Source organism: Simochromis diagramma, unplaced genomic scaffold, assembly GCF_900408965.1.
Source record: "Simochromis diagramma unplaced genomic scaffold, fSimDia1.1 OVJJ01000602.1, whole genome shotgun sequence".
NCBI lineage: Eukaryota > Metazoa > Chordata > Actinopteri > Cichliformes > Cichlidae > Simochromis > Simochromis diagramma.
The window spans coordinates 1-20267 of NW_024387040.1; the positions used below are offsets into that span (position 1 = coordinate 1).

At 39.7% G+C, this 20267-nt stretch overlaps 2 long non-coding RNA genes across 5 annotated transcripts; one reads left to right on the forward strand and one right to left on the reverse strand.

The window, feature by feature from the left end:
• The first annotated feature begins 2303 nt into the window (after window positions 1-2303).
• Window positions 2304-18876, forward strand: LOC120741418. 3 transcript variants are annotated; one of them, XR_005697622.1, is made up of 4 exons: window positions 2304-2566; window positions 8712-8824; window positions 9005-9081; window positions 18838-18876. It is a non-coding gene; the product is annotated as an uncharacterized LOC120741418 (long non-coding RNA). The 3 variants fall into 3 exon arrangements; XR_005697621.1 differs by lacking the exon at window positions 18838-18876 and adding an exon at window positions 11866-12384; XR_005697620.1 differs by lacking the exon at window positions 18838-18876 and adding an exon at window positions 9325-9499.
• On the reverse strand, window positions 3879-7206 carry LOC120741417. Of its 2 annotated transcripts, XR_005697619.1 has the most exons (5): window positions 6781-7206; window positions 5709-5948; window positions 5500-5611; window positions 4808-5184; window positions 3879-4644 (listed from the first exon to the last, which is right to left on the reverse strand). It is a non-coding gene; the product is annotated as an uncharacterized LOC120741417 (long non-coding RNA). The 2 variants fall into 2 exon arrangements; XR_005697618.1 differs by having other exon boundaries at window positions 5709-7206.
• Window positions 18877-20267: the final 1391 nt, after the last annotated feature.

Consider the following 20267-nt stretch of genomic DNA (forward strand, 5'->3'; position numbering starts at 1 on the left):
ATGACCTAGACATGGTGGCAAGCCTGGCATACAAACTCTGACCTAACTTCACTCCTTCGACGTCTGGTGTATTGTCAATCTGGAGGCGATCAACAGCAGAGTTGTAGTTCTCTTTGGTACGTTCTGGTCCACACAGATTTGGTAGCACCCTGAAATTCAGATTTCGTTATCAGGCAGTACCTGCAGAAGTACTTTGAAGAACTAAAGTTTTCAGTGAAGCCACCAATACAGTGAGAACCCAGATTATCACCAGCAATGCAAAACAAGTTCCTTTGACTCTAGTTTCATCTGATGCAACAATCCCACTGTCCTCCAATTCTTTCAAGTCTGCCAGTAATTCAGAGAACACATTAGCATGACCAAACTCTTTAAAATCTTTCTCCCTGCACAGTAAGACAAGAGACATGTGATCTGTGTCTGAGCGTACATGAAGTGGCAAGTTTGCCACTGATGCATATACAGCTAATACCTTGTGTTTTGTCCTTGCAGAGCCTAAAGGGTTAACGACTTCAAAGGCATCCTGGTAGAGTACTAGCTTGAGACATGATGGGTTTTGACCAAAAAAATCATTTGATTTAAACAGCTTACTATCACTTATGTCACACAGAAATCAGCAGGAGGCTCAGTAGAGGGCTTTCTGATTTCTGCCACAGATCAGACTCTAGCAGACATCTCAAAGTCTCTCTTAAAGGCACATAATAGGCAAACCTATCTTTTCTGTTTTCATCTCTCCCTAAAAATATTTTCTTTGGTTCCACATAGTTGAAGGCTTTTTTAAAGGTCTGAGCTCTGGAGTGCACTGTCCTCAATGGCCCGGTATGACATGCAGAAAAAAGATCATAGCTTTTGACAGACTCGCAGACTTTGTTGATGTCCTCCTCTGATAATGATGTGTCATCTTTTAACAGTGATGCAAGTTTACCCAAACTGTATGTCTGTCCCAACTCATGTATGTCCTGCATTTCCTCCACAATGTTCTGTATGGTTGAAGCAGGCAGTAGAAACTGACCCTGCAATTTTAAGTAGAATAGTGAAACGTTTCTCAGAAAAAGATCACAGAATTCAGGGGGCATTTCCATGTTATCTTCATCTGTAATAGACTGTGCAGCAGGCTCGGAAATCAAGGGTACAAAGTCATCTGATGTGGTTGAAACAGATGATGATTGACATGCAGACTCTCTATATAAATCACCAATGCTGCTGTCTGAAAACTCTGTGTTTACGTGACGTGAGCAGTAAACGATGATTTAACTATTTATTTGTTTTCACAGAAAATATTTATAATTTCAACATTTTATTACAGTAAAAAACAAAGTTTTATCCAGTCTCACAATTAACGGTTATTCAATCTATTTAATACAGTAAAAGGAAGTTTTTGGTTTTAAGCTCCATTACCGTTGGAATTTGACGGTGTTTTGCTGTATATTTTACTGACTTTTGTTACAGTGTGGTCTGGTAACTTTATTAGTCACACTTTGGTAGCACCAGGTTGGATCTTCTTTTGCCTTCAGATCTTCTTTGAGTCATGATTTACATTCAGCAACAAGCTGAACTCCTCAGACATTTTGGTCCTTGTTGACATGACAACATGGCACAGTTGCGGCAAATTATTTGGCTGCACATCAATCATGTGAAACTTCTGTTACACCACATCCTAAAGCTGCACCGTTGTATTTGAGTGCAGTGAAGTCATTGTGATGTTGAAGAAACCAGCTCCAGATGGTCAAAGCTTTGTGACATGACTTATCCTTCTTGAAGGAAATTCATCAGAAGATGGTACACAGAAACTGTGTTCAACATGCACACACTTCTGAACCTGCACTGCTGCACTAAAACAAATACACAGTTACAATATCTACACAGTGCTAGTCTATATAAGACAATTTAGGGATCTGAGGCTGACTTTGTGCTTCTAGCTGGAGTCCAGCCTGATTAATCAGAAGAAGGCTAACTTGGGAAATAATGAACAGTAGATGGCAGTAACACACCACTGATGCATCTAGCCTGCCAAACCCAAAGAAGAAGAACATGGCAGCAAGATTTCGGAAAGATTCACTCACTTTTTAACAATCCCATCAAATCTTGTAGATTATGATTGTAAGAGGCCTGTCTGAACTTAATATACAGATTGCATGCTGTTGTTAACTGTGTGATTTCTGATGGTTATGTTTAAGAGGTTTGTATTGAAAGTATTTTGTGATAGTTTATGGTGGGTCATGTGATTTGGGCGGTATTGATTGCTTATTTTAGGCACCTGTTCATGCAGTGTCAGTTGGAGCAGAGAGGATTGCTGAGTTTTTGGTTCTCTTGCGTGTTTTGTTTCTCTTAGTTTTCTTTTATTTATAAAGATTTAAGTTTCTTTTCTGTCTCAGTGAGTCACTGTTTTGGGGGGAAGGTGTCAAAAAAAGTATTCAGGTCCAGTCTCACCTTCTCAGCAAACTTTCATTTGATTCTGAAGTTGCTGAAATTTGCCAACAAAAATCCATCTATGGAAGAATCTCTACATGGAGCATGGCATTAAGGATGGAGAGGATTAAAGTCAGCAGACATGGATCCAGACACGGAGGTAGGCCCTGGCTGTTAAATAATTGCTGAAGTGGAGTTAGAAGCTTCATTTACTGGTGGATGTGCACAATAAGCTGCCCTGTTGTTAACTGAAAGGATTTGGTATGCACGGCCTGTTTGGGGCTGTTTGTCTGCAGTAGGATTGAATAAGTGTGGGCACAGGTGATTGTGTTTGTAATGAAATCGTGACACTGCTTGCTCCCACCACAGTTGAACAGGGAGTCCAGTTTTGAATAAACTGGTTTAAGCTGTTAGGAAGCATGAAGCAGATGGTTGGGTGTAGAGCATCTGTTCAAATCTCTTTGGCACATTTCAACATCAGTCTGGTATAGATCAGGCCACATGAAGATCTTGCACATTGCACTCACTCTGGCCTCAGTTAAAAAGGCCCTCAGCATTGGGTCAAGAAGATGTTGAGTTTGACCCACAGGCCTTTAAAAGAGAGCTTCATCTCTCCCTGCAAGGACGTGGTGGAAACTCTTAAAACATTACACTGATGTCTTGAATTAAAGGTGGATGTTGGTTAGTTAAGTTTGATTTTGGTCCTTTTCTCTCAGTTGAATTGATAAATGGCTTTTGTGAAAACTGTTGCTGTGGGCTCTGCTTAGTTTATGTCATTAATTAGTTGGGCATTTCATTCTTCTAACTAACATAAGTGATGAGCAGATGGAATTTTCTGGTGTGGGCTTCCCTGGCAGACACTCTCCTTTGGTTGAAGCTGGTGTTCAGTGCACATTGATTTGAATCACTGCAGTGGATGGAAGTGTCCTTTTGTTTCTGGTCCCTGAAGAAACACAATATCATTTATACCAAAGCAGGGAGATGCTAATTGGTGTATCTGATTCTGATGCCCTTTCTTTCCCAAAGGGTGGAATGATTGTGTGTGTGTGTGTGGGGGGGGGTGTATGCTGTGCAGTGTTGGGACTAACGCCTTAAGTAACGCGTTACAGTAACTACGTTATTATTGTGGTAACGAGCACGGTAACTAGTTATTATGCCAAAATCAGGAACGCGTTACTCGTTACTGGGATTTAGATAGGCTCGTTACTTCGTGTGGTGGCTATCGCGGAGCTTCCACAGATTCAGTAACATTAGCAAGTGGTGGAGGCCAGCAGGTGGATGAAGGAAAAGGGAGGCAGAAGGAAAAGAGACCCGAGGCGGCCGCCGGTCCAAGTGTGAACTGAACTTCAGGTAAGAAGTTATGACCTGCAGTCTCTCTGGGTCAGATATAAACCAAGTTTAGGTGGAGTTTATTTTCGTTATTCTGACTTTTTCCGTACTGCGTGCTAGCTAGCATGACGGAGTTTCTATACAGCTGGGTGCCCAGATAGCAAGGAAACATTGAAACAATGTTGAGTCAATATCAGGCTGTGTCATTGAATCAACGTTGAAGTGTGACGTTGACCTAACGTCACTCTTGCACCCTTTTTTAACGTTGAAACAACGTCAGGTTTTGATGTTGAATCAATGTTGAAACCTGACGTTGATTCAACGTTATATTTTCTAATACTGCTGACATTGAACCAATGTCAGATTCTGATATTGAAACACTGTTGAGCTATGGTGTTGATTTTCCACCTCTTTCGCACAGTTGCTTTTTATTAAAACAACAGTTAAATCATGACTGGAAATCTACCTTTCTTTATAGGTATTTTAACCAATACTAAACTACTGCATGTTTCCATCAATACTTCAACCACCTAAACACATAATTGTACTTATTCCTTAAATTGGACACCCTTTATAAAAAAAACCCAAATGTCTCACAATGTATCATGTCAATATTAATATCCTAAAATAAGAAAGCATTGCATGTGATGTAACAGAGAAAAAAAATAAACAAAAAAAGGTCAATAGGCATGTTTCGTTTGCTAAATACTTTATTAAAAGACAGTTTCCTATTTACGTTTATATGATTCACAGAAGTTTGTAATTTTTTGCATGATGTGCGTCCTGCACCACCCAAACGATCTGGGGCGTATCGGAGCCATTTCTGCACTGCTTGTGCAAAGACAAACTCGGACATAGAGTTTGCCCCTAACTGCTGCGTCAGGCTCCAATCAAGGCAAAGCGTCTCACCTATAGACACATTTTAAGAGATGGAATTAGCGTGTCTCATGTCTTAAATGTGTATGCAAGTGCTTGTGTGTTTAATCAACAGGCCGTTGTTATGTATTTAAATCACATCTGACAGCTATTACACTTTATAGTTACAAAGTGTACATAACCTTTATATACTTACCATTGCCTTATTTGCCTCTTGTGATTGAAGAGCTGGCTCTGCATTGTTTAGCTCCTCAATGTTGTGCAAGGGCAAATCCAGAGGCAGTACCCCAGCATCTACAGATTCATTGCAGCCGGTATTGCGGATGGCTCTGACCTCCTCACGGAGTTCGTTAACAGCTCTCATCAGGTCTGACAGAAAAAGATAATTTTTTTTTTTAAGTATTTAAGAATACAGACAACTTGTCAAACGTTTCCTTGTGTCACACACAGATATGTACAAAGACACTAGACAGTATTTTATTACCTGGTATTTTCACTCGAGGGGCCTGGGGAAACCATTTTTTTGTGGGCTGCTCATCCTCTGAGTCACTATATGTGTACAGGGGATTTGGTCTAAAGAAAAAAAGTTGAAAACGGTCATAAGTAATTACAAATGTGCTTTTGGAATATTTTTTCCTAAAGTTACAGTTTGATTTATAACAACACACACAGGAAACGGAGATGTGCAAGAAGGTACAGTATACAAGGAATTTTTGAAGTGCACAAGTGTACACGGCTTTGCATTTATAAAAAGTTTACAAGCTTCCACTTTTTGGACTATATTATGTGGTGATATTGCAGTATGCAAGCACCACAGATATGTATAAAAGACAAGATCAGAAATTCTTAGCAATCAAAGATATGTTTGTGAAATAAAAAAAGTTTTACTTGTGCTTTCTTTTATGACTGGTCTGAGTTTCAGCTTCGGACTGAAGGTCAGACGTATCACAGTGTTCACTTAGATATTTCTGAAGACTGCGTTCTGCTTCGTGAAATGTGTCTGGAAGTACAAACACAATGTATGGCCAGACATAAATTAGGACACGAAAAACTTGTTATTGTTACATTTATACAACACCAATCCAGATGATACCCACCATGGCTTATTAGAAGTCGGACTGGTGCATAGGTGAGCCATGTTGCACCAGGATGAACTCTCCTCTTTACTGCGTCGTGGATCCTGAATGTGTCTCACGGAGGATATGGAGGCCATGACAATTTCTCCCCATTTATCCATGATCTAGGGACTATTTCTGTACCACCAGTGCTAAACTGCACAATGCACCAGTCTTTCATTTTTATCTTTTTTTTAAATTTGGAGTCCTTTTTTGCCCTGTCTAGGATAAACAGGAAACAGATAATTACAATATATTTCATAGTCACTACAAAACTTGATCTATTGATTGAACTAAATAATAAATAATAGCTTAAAATGTATATAGGCAACAATTACAAGCAAACCCGTATATGTAAGCATTTAAACACTGAAGATAATAAAATTAACAGTATTTTGTCTAAGTCTGCCATTGTAGGAATTCATGGCACCGAGACAAAAACTTGGCGCACAGTGTGGCGTCAAAATAGGCGCACACCTTTGACGCTGCGTTTTCTCCGTCTTCCTCGTCCACACGTAAATGCTAAACGCAGTTTACGTGTGGACAAAAGGTGCAAACGCAAGTTAGGTGAGCATGCAGCGTAAAGTTTGAATTGAGTGCGAATCGAAGCGGGTGCTCACCAATCATTAAAAGTAACAAAGTCATTGAACACATTTATACAGTTACCTTTACGTTTATCAATCATATATCACAGATTTACAATTTTTTGTAGTACTATGCTAAAAAGCAACTACAGAGCGAAAGTCTGGGTCAAGCGCCGAGGTGACGGCAAGAACAAAGGAACCCTCGAAGCGTTAAAGCTAGCTTTGTAAGGGAATATAACAGAAAAGTATGAAACGAAAATGTTTTCTTTGTTGACAGACTTTGTTTGCAGTGCAATTTATTTGTTGCCGGATTGTAAGATGAAAGTAGACACAATTTCGGGCTCCCACATTTTATCCGAAACTTTACATTAACAAGTTTTTTTTTTTTTTTTTTTTTTTTTTTTTTTTTTTACTGTTATTCAAATGCAACCGTGGAAATAACGAATAGAACAAAAGTCATTCATTCTTACCTTATACTAATCGTGGTGCAGGCCAGTGCAGTGCATGAACTGATGCCTTCTCCGGTCAATTCCGCTGAGAGTAAATCTAATGTCCCGCTCTACTGTACAAGACAATGGTTACCTGGAGGGATGTACCAATGTGATAGGGGTGCTGCGGAATAGTCCAAGTGGTAGCAGCTTTAATTTCCCGCTCAACCATAAATCGATGGTTTTTCAACGTGATTGTTGTCACCTTGTCAACTATAAATAGATCAACAATCAACGATGACAGAACAACAGTGAATCAATGTTATTTCAATGTCAGTGTAAGGTTTCATCAGTATTTCAATGTTGTTTCAACATTGGTTTTGTGTTGACATTTCAATCCTGACGATTCTGATGGTTCAGATGGAAAATCAACATCTGTTCAATGTCTCCTTGCTATCTGGGTGGTGCTATGAAGTTAATGATGTTGAACTTTATTTTGTTCATAAGTTATTAGAGTTGCCAACCGTCCCGTCTGGTATTCAGAGAAAATATTACGCGTTTCTTATTGAGGTGAAAAGGAACAGTTTGTCCCGTAATTCAGCTACAATGAAAAAGGCACAAAGCTGGAGTTACTGTGTCTTTGCTGCACAGCTGCCTCTTCTCTCATTCTCTCCCCTCCCTCTCCCGTTTCTGCTTCAATCATGAAAACTGATCAATGATCAGCTGATCGGCTCTCTTGTTTGTTTATCGCTCACTTTGCGCCAGAAAGAGGAAACCAGCGGATGTCGCGCTAAACAACAGCAGCACGTTTAAGCTTGATCAGCTGTTGTTAGAATTTATTTAATATTAATTTCTAGTATCATCTGATGTTTGCTGGAGCCACAGCTGTAAAAGCTGCTGGTCATGATATCGGTTTGGTTAGCTGGTGAGAGGGAAACATGAAGATGAAACCAGGAGATGTCCTTACTGAATCACCAGAGCTGAACAGGTGATGGAGAAACAGGTTTACCTTTTAGGTGACATGAATGAGTTGAACAGAAGTTATGAACTGTTTCTGAGAGACAACTTACACCAGGATCCTTTTTTACGCTGACAGCTGGTAACTGTGCAGGGGCGGGTCTAGCAAAGTTTTGCGAGGGGGGCCAGGTAGGGCATTAACAGGGAAAGGGGGGCACAAAGAAATACTTATTCTCATTTAAAATGTCTAGCTTTTTAAAAAAATAATTATCTGAATCTTACCACAAACGATTGATGGATTGATGCATATATACCATCAAAACAGTGTACATCACTGTCACAACAGCGTTTATTTTCATTCAAAGGCTTTATGATTTTTTTTTTCCTATAATGGTGGGCCGGTCTCTAGTCAAAATGCCCGGGCCAATTTTCTGTCCCAGTCCAGCTCTGTATGCAGCTCATCTGCAGTCTGGTGTTACCTACATCTTCCTATTCAGAAGGCAGAATTTCTGAGTTCTGAGTACAATCGAAAGCACCACGACTGCAGTTTTTGTGTTGGATGTAAAAGGCGCGCATGACGCTGTGACGTAGGCTAGAATCATGGCAGCAGTCAATGACGGTCCAGGCGTGGGATTTCTCTCGTGGAAATATGCACATTATCTTTTCCTTTCTATTGGTAGGTGGCATAGTGCACTTGTGGCAAGTAAGCAAGCTAGAAGACTGGCAAAGTTATGGAAGCAACACATTAACAAGAGAATTCTGAGTAAAACCAAAGTTACTTTCCCTAGTAACTAGTTACTTTGAAAGTAACGAGTAACTTGAAGTAACTGAGTTACTTTTGAGAGAAGTAACTAGTAATGTAACTAAGTTACTATTTTAAAGTAACTTACCCAACACTGATGCTGTGCCACATCTGCCTGCTGAGTGGGGAGGTAAATGCATATTAGTTTTTTGTGGGGGAGAGTTGTTGTTTTTGTGGGTTTTTTCTTTTTTTAAAATCTACTACTTGTTGTCAGTTTCTCTCCACAGCACCTCACAAAGAAGAGCTGCTCTACAGCCAAAGACTCTGGTCAGGAGAAGAGATTTTCCAGTGCCTACTCTCCTGGGTTCAGTGGGTGAAGTTGAACAGGTACATCCTAATGCAGTTTATGAACACATGACTGGTTATCATGTCTTCAACTCTCACTGAGCTGACATCAGTGTGGTTGTTGATGCTGCAAAACAGGATGGTTTAAACAGATGCTTTGAAGCCTCAGCAACAAACCACCTGCTCCAGCAGAGATGCTTAAACCAGTTTTGTCTTTTTTAGTCTGTGAAGCTGCAAAAATGGCAGACTGGAAGACTCTGATGGCTTTCATCAATCTGAATCTCTCAGAATCTCAACAGGTATGTACTCAGCATTGTTGCCCAATGAGCAATGTTCAAGTGAAATCTGGTGGCAAATTTTATGAATGCAGCCAAAATGCAGAGTGTTTGTGTGATGCTATTCTGTATAAGAGTGAGCAATTTAGCCATTATTTAATTACTTTTTTGGTATCATTCAATGTTCTAAAGTGACTTGTGCCAAAGCATAACAGTAAATATGCTGGCCCATGTGGACCATATAGTTATAATCATTCCTTTTTTCAGTTGAAGACTTGTTGTCAGAACTGAAGGAGGAAGTTTAGGAAAACCAGCACATGATGCAGATAAATTTCAGCACTGTGGCTCGACAGGAGCAGGTCCTGTCTTACCTGAACACCTTTGTCAGTGATGGAGGTTCCTGTTTGTATCCAAACACTGGGTCAGTTAAAGAGGGTGGGGGGATAAAGAAAGGCCACTTCTTCCCATGTGTTGGTGTAGCTGAAGCTGTAGAAGTTAAATATTGCGCAGTACTGTGTCAATATTTTCTCCTCTTGCCTTTGGTGCAGTTTATCCATCTAGATTATTTTGGTATGGACAACCCACTTTTGTAGTTTTCTCTGAGCTCTGTGTCTCTGAAAAGTAACGTTTCCATCCTAAAGAAATCCAGACTGTGTTACAGATCTACTGACCTTGTAGGAATTCTTTTCTTTCCTCTGAACTACATCTGCTAACCATATCAGTGTCCTGGAGGAAGCACGTAAAGGCTTTGAACAAGAAGCTTGACTTCATGACAGGCTTCATGCTTCTTTGTAGTTGGCAGGTGTAGACACTGCACCAGATTTCTGAGTTTTAACAAATTCATGCATTTCAATAATATTTGGGACTAGAAAAGGTGGCAGTCAAGAAACAGACAGTGCTTCATTTGACAAAGTCAATATTTACAGCAGAAAAGATGCAGGTCTAGATCATTGGCTTTAAATATTTATTAAAAACCCTGGACTAACCTCCAGCCTTAAAGTCTGTCATTTCAAGAAACATGAACAGAACATTTAAAATGGCTGTCAGATAAAATCCACAGCAAACCTGATGCTGCCAGTGCCAGCTAGCTTCCGTGTTGGAAAAACACAGATGATGTGGAAGTGCTTTAAATTTCTCTGGAAACCACCAGCATGTGGTTTCACAATCAGACCTCCACGCATCATATTTCTGCCATGTTGTTTTTGAGACCAGTATGGCAAAAATCCTCATCTTGAGGCTCCAGAATGAGAATTCCCAAATAAAAGGGGCAGTAACAGCAGCTACAGCCATCTCTATGCTGTTAGCAAGGCTCTCCACTTTCTGTGTAGAAACTTGCACTGTGAAGTCCGGGGTTGTTTACATTCAATGCAATGCTGAAGACACTGGTGTTGCAATCATTGGAAGATGCAACAAAATGAAACAAAACACATTTTCATCTCTTAATGTTATATACAAATCTCTGATGGTGCTCTCTCTGATTTTTTTCATTAGACTTGTTAACAATTAAAAGGAAACCCAACATTGAGAGTCTTAGGAAGATAATCACAGAGGCAGAAACTTTAAAACTGTATCATCTCAGGTTTCTTAAAATGAAGTATTCAAAGTCTGAGGTAGGGTTGTTATTTGAGGTATTCCTGGAAAATCTTTGAGGTCCATTTGAAAGCTCCAGATTCTTTAGATTATCTGTCTCATACTTTGATTGCGAATATAGAGGATTGTAGCTCAAGTTAACATGGAAAGATAGAGGTCTAAAGTCTCTAAAACATTTGGGTATTCAGTCTCTGACAGAAGGTTTGGAGACATGTAGAAAGTTCAGTTTTGAATGGGTGAAACTAATATTTTATTCAGTTTCTCAAACACAAGGCAGATAATATTCTTCATGTACATTATTTTTTTTACAAATATTGGAACAACAAAATTAAACAAAACATTTTCATGAATTCATCTTTTAATGTTCTACACAACTTCTCATGGTGCTCTCTTATTTTCCAGTTTGTGTTTTGGATAGACTAAAATGTATTTACAATAGCCAGAGTTGACTGATTTCAAATATTTCTAAAATCCAATGGTTAAAAATAAAGGTCCGAAAATTCACCCCGTTCCTCTTATTTACTGAAAGAGATCAAATCTGACACTGTTATGTTGAGCTATAAAAGCAAGAATAGTAAAAGATTTAATACAAAAAAGCTGATATACATTACAGTGTCTGTAATTAAAGGAGCATTAGCAGCTGGCAAGGCTCTCTGCTTGCTCCTTCAAAACTTGTATTGTGAAGCCCGAATTTGTTTACATTCATACCAGTGTTTAAAACAACAGGGTTGAATTCATGTCTGTTGCCTGATGGCATCGACCAGCCAAACATCTGGTGTGAGTTGTGGAGGGTCCATTGAGGTCCAGGCACAACCTTGCCCACAGGATGAGGATAGTGGGCCTGATAATTTGCACCATTTGTGATTGAGTTTACCTCCAGGTGCTGGGTGTACTCCCTGAAACCGAATCACAGAAAGACACAAAGTCAGTTCTTGTTTTAAATTGAAATCAGTACATTTCACCAAATGAAATTAATTCCCCAGATAGTGACTGAATTAAAAACAGTTCTGTTTAATAATTGGAGATACTTACATGAAGTGGGATGCCCTGATTGAGATGCTGAGAATCTGGACTCCTCCTAAACTTTCTCCTTCTGTTTTGAACAAAGTCTTCACCTAAAGATGGAAGAAAGAAAATATTTAATTAGTACAATAGACCCAAAATTCAAAATGAGTTCAGTTTCTCATGTTCTAGTAACCTTGGAAAACACTTTTGTAGGTCAGTCCTGTCACCTCTGTCATCTCCCGTGGGTCATGGTAACGTTTTTGATTAAAGTGATGGACAAGAGTTTTTATCTGGCTGTCTGAGAACAGCCCCCGGGTCCTTCCTTTGACCACCTGGGTCTTTTCTTCATTCTCACACATAGTGCTTTTGACATTCTGGTTCTGTGGGACAGCAAAACTGTGTTCCTCTGTGACAGAGCTGGAAACAGCTTCAGCAGCCTCAAAGATGTTGTTCCTCGTCTCCTTATCGAGAGCACTCCCCACCCATGCAGTGAGCTCTGCCATGGGGAGACTTCCTTCAAGGCTGCTGCCAGAACTCCACAAGTCTATATGGTCCACATGGCTCAGCTCATCTGTGGTGCCATGACTCACTTTAGAAAAGCCAATTATACCAGGGTAAACTGCTGAGTGGATTTTAAGGCCTAGAGTTGGTGTAGGCAAGAATGCACAGGACTGAAAGAATCATTTTTCCCTCCTTGATCCACATTCATTGATTCATTGTTTAGAAAACTGGGGGGGGGGGGGGAACACTTAAAGTGTTCAAATAAATGAGCTCTCCTAAAACTTTCCACCTTATTTTACTGAATATTCATCTTTGTCTGCAATTTATCATTTTAACCACTAATGTCTGAAAAAAAGAAAGCGTAATCTCACGGACCTGTTTGTAGGATTGGGTGGCAGGTTCTCCATTTCTTTATACCAGTGATATCAAAGTGAGGGCTGCAAGAGGTCATTTATACATTTGTAATCAGCTGTGTGAGATGGTAGACTGGTATCACCTGCATATTAACTCACCTCCACATTTACTGTGGGAAATGGCCACTGATGTGTGAGTGGGTTTGTTTCACAACTGCTGTGAGCCAGTGGCTGTGATTGGGCTGGGTTCATTGAAGGCAGGTGTATTTGATTGCACTCGTAGTCTGGAGTATAAGTAGACTAGACTAAAGTACTGCTGTTAGTGATGGCTAAATGAAGCTTTCTGAAGTGTTGAAGCTTGTATTGGCCTAAAGTATGAAGAGCAGCTTGAATCTACAACTTTGAAATGAACTGCTTCATTATCATTGCCCAGTCACAGCTTCTGTTTAATATCATGTGATAATTCTGTCTGATATCAGGCTAACGTTGTGGTGCTTTGAACCTGTATTTTTCTGTGTGACACAATTTTGTCTGTTTCATGAATAAATTTGTTTAAACATGAACAATGGTGTGGTCTCCCTTTACTTGTGATTTAACATTTGTAAACATAACAGACCAAAACATACAAGAATTTGCCTCCACTTAGACTTCTGGGCCCTATTTCAGGAAGCTGGTTTAGAAAACTCAGAGTGAAAAACGATACTCAGGGTTGAGTAACCCCGAACTGTCCAACTCGGAATATTCGGTTTCAGAAAGGCTGATAACAATTAGTTCAATCAACGCGGAGTTGCTTTAACCCCAAGTTAAGCGCGCGCACGAGGATACATAAAGCCCTGATTAGTGGAGCACAGATTAAGCGAGTCACCATGGAGACGGAGGGAAAGAAGGCGCGGTCAATGTATTTTACAGCGCTTGAGGCCGAAATTCTGATGGCAGCATATGCCGATAACATGCAAATTTTGCGGAAAAAAAGTAACACAGCCTCAGCTGCAAAAGAAAGGGAGCATGCATGGCAAAACAAAGCCGACAGAGTCAATGCGTGAGTGTTAATTCAAACATTGATCTAGGGATTTCCACCCATTTAACACGTTATTTTATTATATTTTATTTTTTATTTTATACATTTGATTTTGTGATGTGATTTGAGCGCAGGTGCAACCCAACAGGCCCCAAACGTTCCTGGCACCAAGTAAAAATGAAATATAAAAATATAGCCCAAACAGGTAAGGTGTAATTGTATTATGAGCCATAGTGCTTGGTCTGTTTGTCCGATGTAAATCAATTGCAGTTAGAGGCTACATTAATTTCCCCTCTGTAAGCACTTATTGAAATTATCTGAGCACATTACAAGTACATATTTGCTTACTCTGTGTGCTCAAATGTGACCCGTTATAGCCAACAGAAAAAGAAGCGGAGGCCCGAAAAACGGGTGGGGGTCCTCCACCACCACCACTCACAGAGGCTGAGCAGTTGGCTTCCACATTTGTGATAATGTTGGCGGCATCACATATGATCTTCACAGTGCAGAGAACACAAATTAGCATCCATTACTATAATGAAATAATTTGTTAGTTTGAAATGCTACAGGGAACTATGTACCTGTACATTAATGCTGTGGAAAGACTTCCTGTTCACATAGTCTCCTTCATTTACTGAAGGAGCAATGATTGGAATGTGAGTGCCATCTATACAGCCAATCACGCCTGGGAACCGTGAAAATAAATGTAAAATTTAAGTAGTAGTTCAAATATCACCACATGAATTAAGTTTCGTTCATCCTGATACCTGCAATTTTGTGGCATCCCTCTTTGATAAATCTTGTGGGTCTATGACCGGGGAACACCACAAACGAGTACAGGAGACGTTTCAGTGCAACTGTAACATTCCTGACTGCCCGACAGACGGTAGCCTTGGAAACGTGCTCAGCGTCACCAATATTATACAGAAAGCTCCCGTTTGCAAAAACCGAAGTGCAATACAAATAATATGTACAGAACTGAGAGGATGTCCGCGATGTGTCACATGCGTAATATATGGCCTGAGGATGTTATTCAAATAAATTATAGATTGTGCTGAAAAACGGTAACGTTCACACAGGAAATCATCAGGAAATGATAAAATGTCCAAACGCGCTCTAATCACTCTCTCCCGGCGGAGAGCTCTGCGGAGAATTTGGGCTTCAACATCTACTGGCTCTTCAAGGAAGGAGCACGCCATGTCTGACACTTCCTACAGTCAGGTTTCCGACAAAGGGGCGGAGAACGTCAGGGTTAGTTGAAGTAAACCTGCTAGGGGGCAGGTTAGCTTCACGGAGTGTGTCGTCATAGTAACTCACTCAGAATTAATCTGAACTCGCTTTGTGAAACCGAAAACCCAGAGTTTTCGTTAACTCAGGGTATACTTACTCAGAGTTTGCACTAAACCGGCTTCCTGAAATAGGGCCCTGTTCTTTGGATTCATCATCAAACCATAAAGTGCTCTGCTTTGAGAATAATCTCTGAAGACTTGGTTTAACTATAATTAAATATAATAAACGCACAATATTTGGGCCTTTGTAAAAATTCCATCAGTAGTAAACTGATGATAAATAACATGAAAAAATATTTTTCTTTAATCCCTTGAACTGTTTTTATTTATTATTAAATAATGATAATATAGGAACCTCAATTGATTCAGCTAATAAAAGCGAGTCTCATCTCAAACCATTACCTGCTGGAAGGTGTACAGGACCTTAAAGATGCAATTTCTAAAAATGTATATTTTTCACCAAACAAAACAGAATGCAATTCAATTATTTTGATTCCTGTTCAACTAATATTTGCATCACTTCTAAGAGTTTTCCTGTAATATAAGTTCAAAGACGACAGTATTAAAAGTACAGAACTGTAATTTTGGTTGGACGTTGCTGTAATTGTCTCAGACTACAATTGTGTGAGCTGTGGGCAACAGCAGTTAATGATGGTCCATTTGAAGCTGAAGCTCCAGCACATGGATAGCATCACGGTGCTGCAGAAATACTGTGTCGGGGCTTGGTACGTCTGACCAGAGACGTCTGAAGTTTCTTTCAGTACGTCACTGCTTCAGTCCTTGACTCAATGGTTTATAAGGAAGTTAATCACTGGTGGAATTTGTGGTGTGTGTTAGTGATTTTTTTTTTTTTTTTTTTTTTTTGCAAGAGATCAGTGTGCAACATATTGACATACATTATAGGTCAATGACAAGTATTTTTATTGTCAATTGGGAAGAAATTGACCTCAGTGTGTTAAGGGTTTTTTTCTTTGTTGCTTCTTTTTGCTCTGTTTGTCTTTTCCTTTTCTTTTATAATAGAAACTGTGATCAAACCCACTCATGTTAACCGCATGTAACAATAACTGACAGTCCAGGGCATTGTTGTTTGTTGACGTGTACAGTGTAGTGTAAGCATTAGAAGATTATAAATAAAACAACATTTGTGTAAAAGTTCTCTCAGTATTCTCTCATCACAAACCTGTTTTATTTGACATTTCTCTTGTGCATGAGTTTAAAGCTGGTGCTCCACCCCGCCGCTGCTCTCTTCTCCTCCAGTGTCACAAGTCGTGCACAAGGCTCCATTCTAGTCCTGAGATGTGACATTGGATAATGGCCAGAAAAGTGTTTTACAGATTGTGATTTTTCCTGAGTGCAGTGAAATTGCATTTATGTAGCACTTTTCTAGTTTTGCTGATAACTCATGACACTTTTTCATATATATTCATTCAGCACGTTCATAAATTTAAGAGTTTTGTTCAACTTAAATTAGGAGCTCTGGCACATTTTGAATAACCTTTAAATTTATCATTCTTTTCTTTGACTTGGGAGGAATCTGGTGGAACATGCAAACTCTAAAGACCCCCAGCACACTGAGAGCCTTAAACCAAGAATCGCTGTGATTCATCAGTAGAAAGGGTGCAGCATCACGCCCAGAATCAATCTTTGACATCTAGCATAAAAACTGCTCTTGCTTAATTATTTTGACATTTTTATTGTTTTCACTTTTATTTAAATTCTGAAGAAAGTGACCTACCTGAGGTCACAGAGATCTTAACCATTGACTCTAACTTCCAAAATCTAGTCAGTTGTTCTTTGAGGCCCTGCACATGTTTTTGCCAAATTTGAAAAAATTCTGTGGCGTTCAAGAAAGCTTATTTTCCAAAACATGCACCAGAATCATAATGTTACAGAGGTTTGATACATAATCCCATCAGTCAGGGAGTAACAAGAGTTTGTTTGTTGTTTAAAATTGCTGCCTTTCTCCACTCTAACCCTGCTGCTGTTCTCCGCACTATAATCACTTCTTAACCTTCTCTGTGCTGCTGGTTCTTGGAACCATTTTGCTGGATCCTGACAGTATGCTGGCATGTTGATACACCTCTCCTGTTTTGAGAGGAGGAGAGGTTTTAGTTCCAAAAGATGAAGAGCAAACTCCAGATGTATGACAATGTGCAAATAAAGCAGCACCCTTTGTCTTCCTCCTGCTGTTGTTTATTAGGTTGGTCCTGACATCGTGTTTTAAGTCTTATTTGTTTTTTGTTTGTTCTTTTCATCAGTTTGGAAACTTTTCCCTTCAACATTGTTATATCCTGCTGCCGTTTGGTTTTACTACGTCTCTTCCTAAATAGAAGTTGCATCAGTGATAGCAGAGATATCTAAACAACCTCTGCATGTTCCATGGGAATTTCTAAGCCTGCACTTATTCCAGTGTTGAATACTCAAGTGTCAATTTAAAATCTTTGGTTTGGTGGTTCCTTTGAAGTGGTTTTATTTAGGATCCTTATTACTCTTTTTTGCTCAAAACATGGGTGTGTGTATTATAGGTGACTGATATATCCATAATGTGGAGTATCCACAATAGTTTGTGATGTATTATCACCCCACTAAGTTTTATTTCAGATATTTTATTTTAATTCTGTTATTTGTCATCAGGAGTTTTGTTTTGCTCAGATTGAGTGTTAATTGATTATTGAAAAAACAAGTCTTCAATTTTTTTTTAAACCCTTTTTTTCAGTTCATTCAGAAGTTGTTCCAAGTTACTTCCACAATAACTTTGTATCATCTGCAAACAATATCACTTCTGTGTCTTTGAAATTACTTCAAATTAAGACATGTTAACACAAACACATTTAAAAAATAAAAACCTTACCCATTTATCTCTCATGGCCCTGGTGCCATCTGTCTGCATTGACTTGATAATTAATCAGAGGTAGCAGGGTGTGATACAGGAACTCTAAAAGACACATTAGCGTATGTTTGGTGGTCACTGGCTGAACTGGGTACGTCTCTAACTCTGAATGAGCCAAAGGAGGCCAGATGCATGTGTCTGTGGGTTTATGATGGGCGTTGGTGTAGATCGTTAGCCTTGCTATTGTTGACGTTGACTTATGGCTCCGAAAGACTCGGTCGTTGTGTCCTTGGCAAGACACTTCACCCGTTGCCTACTGATGGTGGTCAGTGGCGCCAGTGTCCGGCAGCCTCGCCTCTGTCAGTGCGCCCCAGGCCAGCTGTGGCTACAATGTAGCTTGCCATCACCAGTGTGTGAATGTGTGTGTGAACGTGTGGATGACTGGATGTATAAAGCGCTTTGGGGTCCTTAGGAACTAAGTAAAGTGCTATACAAATACAGGCCATTTATGTGGGTGTTTTAATTTCAGAGACTTTTACAATGTAGAGCTGCATTTCAAAGAAGGTGAAACTAATATCATTGTGATATTCAGTGTCATATTTTTTTAATTGTTTGTCAGAGTATGAAAACCTTGGTTTGGCCTCTAAAAGCTGCTGTGGGGGTTTACACAGAGGCACAACTGAACACCTGCACGTCAAATTAGTGTGAGGATGCATTTGCAAAAATGCTCTGTGAGTGGAAAGTTCTCTGGGTGATCTAATACTGCGTTAATTGATGCAAACATGGAATCAGTTCAATTCAGTAATTAGCTGCTAAGTGCTGCTCAAACATGAGCACACCAGTGAGGGAAACAATTCCTACATTAAAATGTTAATAAAAGTAATAAAATATACTTTGCAGCTGAGGAAAACCTTTGTTACTCTGAGAAATACATCAAGTCCATCTTGTTCCAATTTACTGTAGAGACTTATTTACACGGAGTCACCAGCCCCTCACCCCACACTTCAAGCCCGCTTGAGTAGAAATTCTGTACCCAGGTTGGAGATCATACTTTGTCATTTCTTGAAGTATCAGTGATTAAAATATAAAATAATTTTAGGCATTAAGTGTTTCATATTTTATAAAGTGTGAGCTGGAAGGATTTGGTAAAGCTCATTTGTACGGCTGCTTTCTAACTGTACTTTCTTTTTTCAGACCTGAGAAACAGCATTTTAAAGAAATGTAAATGATGCCAGTTGGTAGAAACAACCTGACTGGTTGTAAAGCGAAGAAGAAGCTCAACCCCCCCACATTCCTGCCCACACCCACAAGCCTCCTTAAAAGCCCAGGAGAATTGCTCTTAAGTCCGTCAGTCTTAAGTCACCTTCCTGCTTGGTTTGGAGCTCTTTCAGCAGAGATACTTATTCCAGCTTTCCTGTTTTAATCACTGGGATTTCAAAGATGGAAGATTATGGGATGCACTTTTCTCCAGGTATGTACTCAGCATTGTTGCCTGGTGAGCTAATATGAACAGAGTTGGCTAACCTCTAAGACAACTTGCAAAAATACTTTTTTACTCTGTGTTGTAAGTCCTGATGGCAGAAGTCACCATTTCTCCCTCCACAGCTGAACAGAGTCCACTTTAAATCCTTTTTGGTTTTAAAGAATCTACAAATATCCGACTTCTTTTTTTCTACTTTGTGGGAAACTTTTGTGTTTAATATTCATTGTGTTGATGCTCAGTCATCAGGTAAGTAAATCCCTGAAGGTTGATTCAGTTCACCTGGATGTAATGTTTTCAATGGAAGAAATGTTTTGTGACCTCTTCAGTCTGAGACCTTTTGGGATTTAAGACTCATATAATTTAACCTTTGTTTATTATTTCTGTTACAAAGTCAGTCGTGCCAAAACATATCAGCAACTGACTCATGTGGACCATATAGACTTGTTCTTAATTGTTCTTGTTCTTAAAATAATTACCCCCAGGGATCAATAAAGTATTCTGATTCTTACTTTGCCTCTGTCTCTTTACCCTCACAGACTCGTGGAGTTCAGGCAGCGGCCCTGAAGGGAGTCTTCCCTTGGAAGAACTCGCTACATGGGCAGAGACTGCTCTAAAAATGGAGATGAGCAACAAAACTACCTCTGAGGCTCTGAGGGACAGCCCCCCACGCAGGGAGTCGTATACCCAGCACCTAGAGATGATCACAAATGGTCCAAATTATCACGCCCCCTATCATCATTCTGTGGGCAATTTTGCAGCTGGACGTCAATGGACCTTCCCCACCTCACCCCAGATGTTTGGCTGGTCGATGCCACCAGGCAACTGACATTATGATTGCAACACCAGTGTCTTCAGCACTGCATGGAATATGAACAACCCCGGACTTCACAGTTTTTACAGAGAAAGCGGAGAGCCTTGCTAACAGCTAAAGATGGCTGTAGCTACTGTTACATCTCTCTTTCATTTCTCAACTATCATTCTGAAGCCTTAAGATGAGCATTTCTGATATACTGGATGCTAATGTTATTTTTGATGATTTCATTTTAATGTAAAGTTATTTAAAAGTTAACACAGAGGCAGGTTTGATAAAACTCAGTGAACTTCTTCGTCATTTACACTTTTACAAAACAAGGAGAAATTA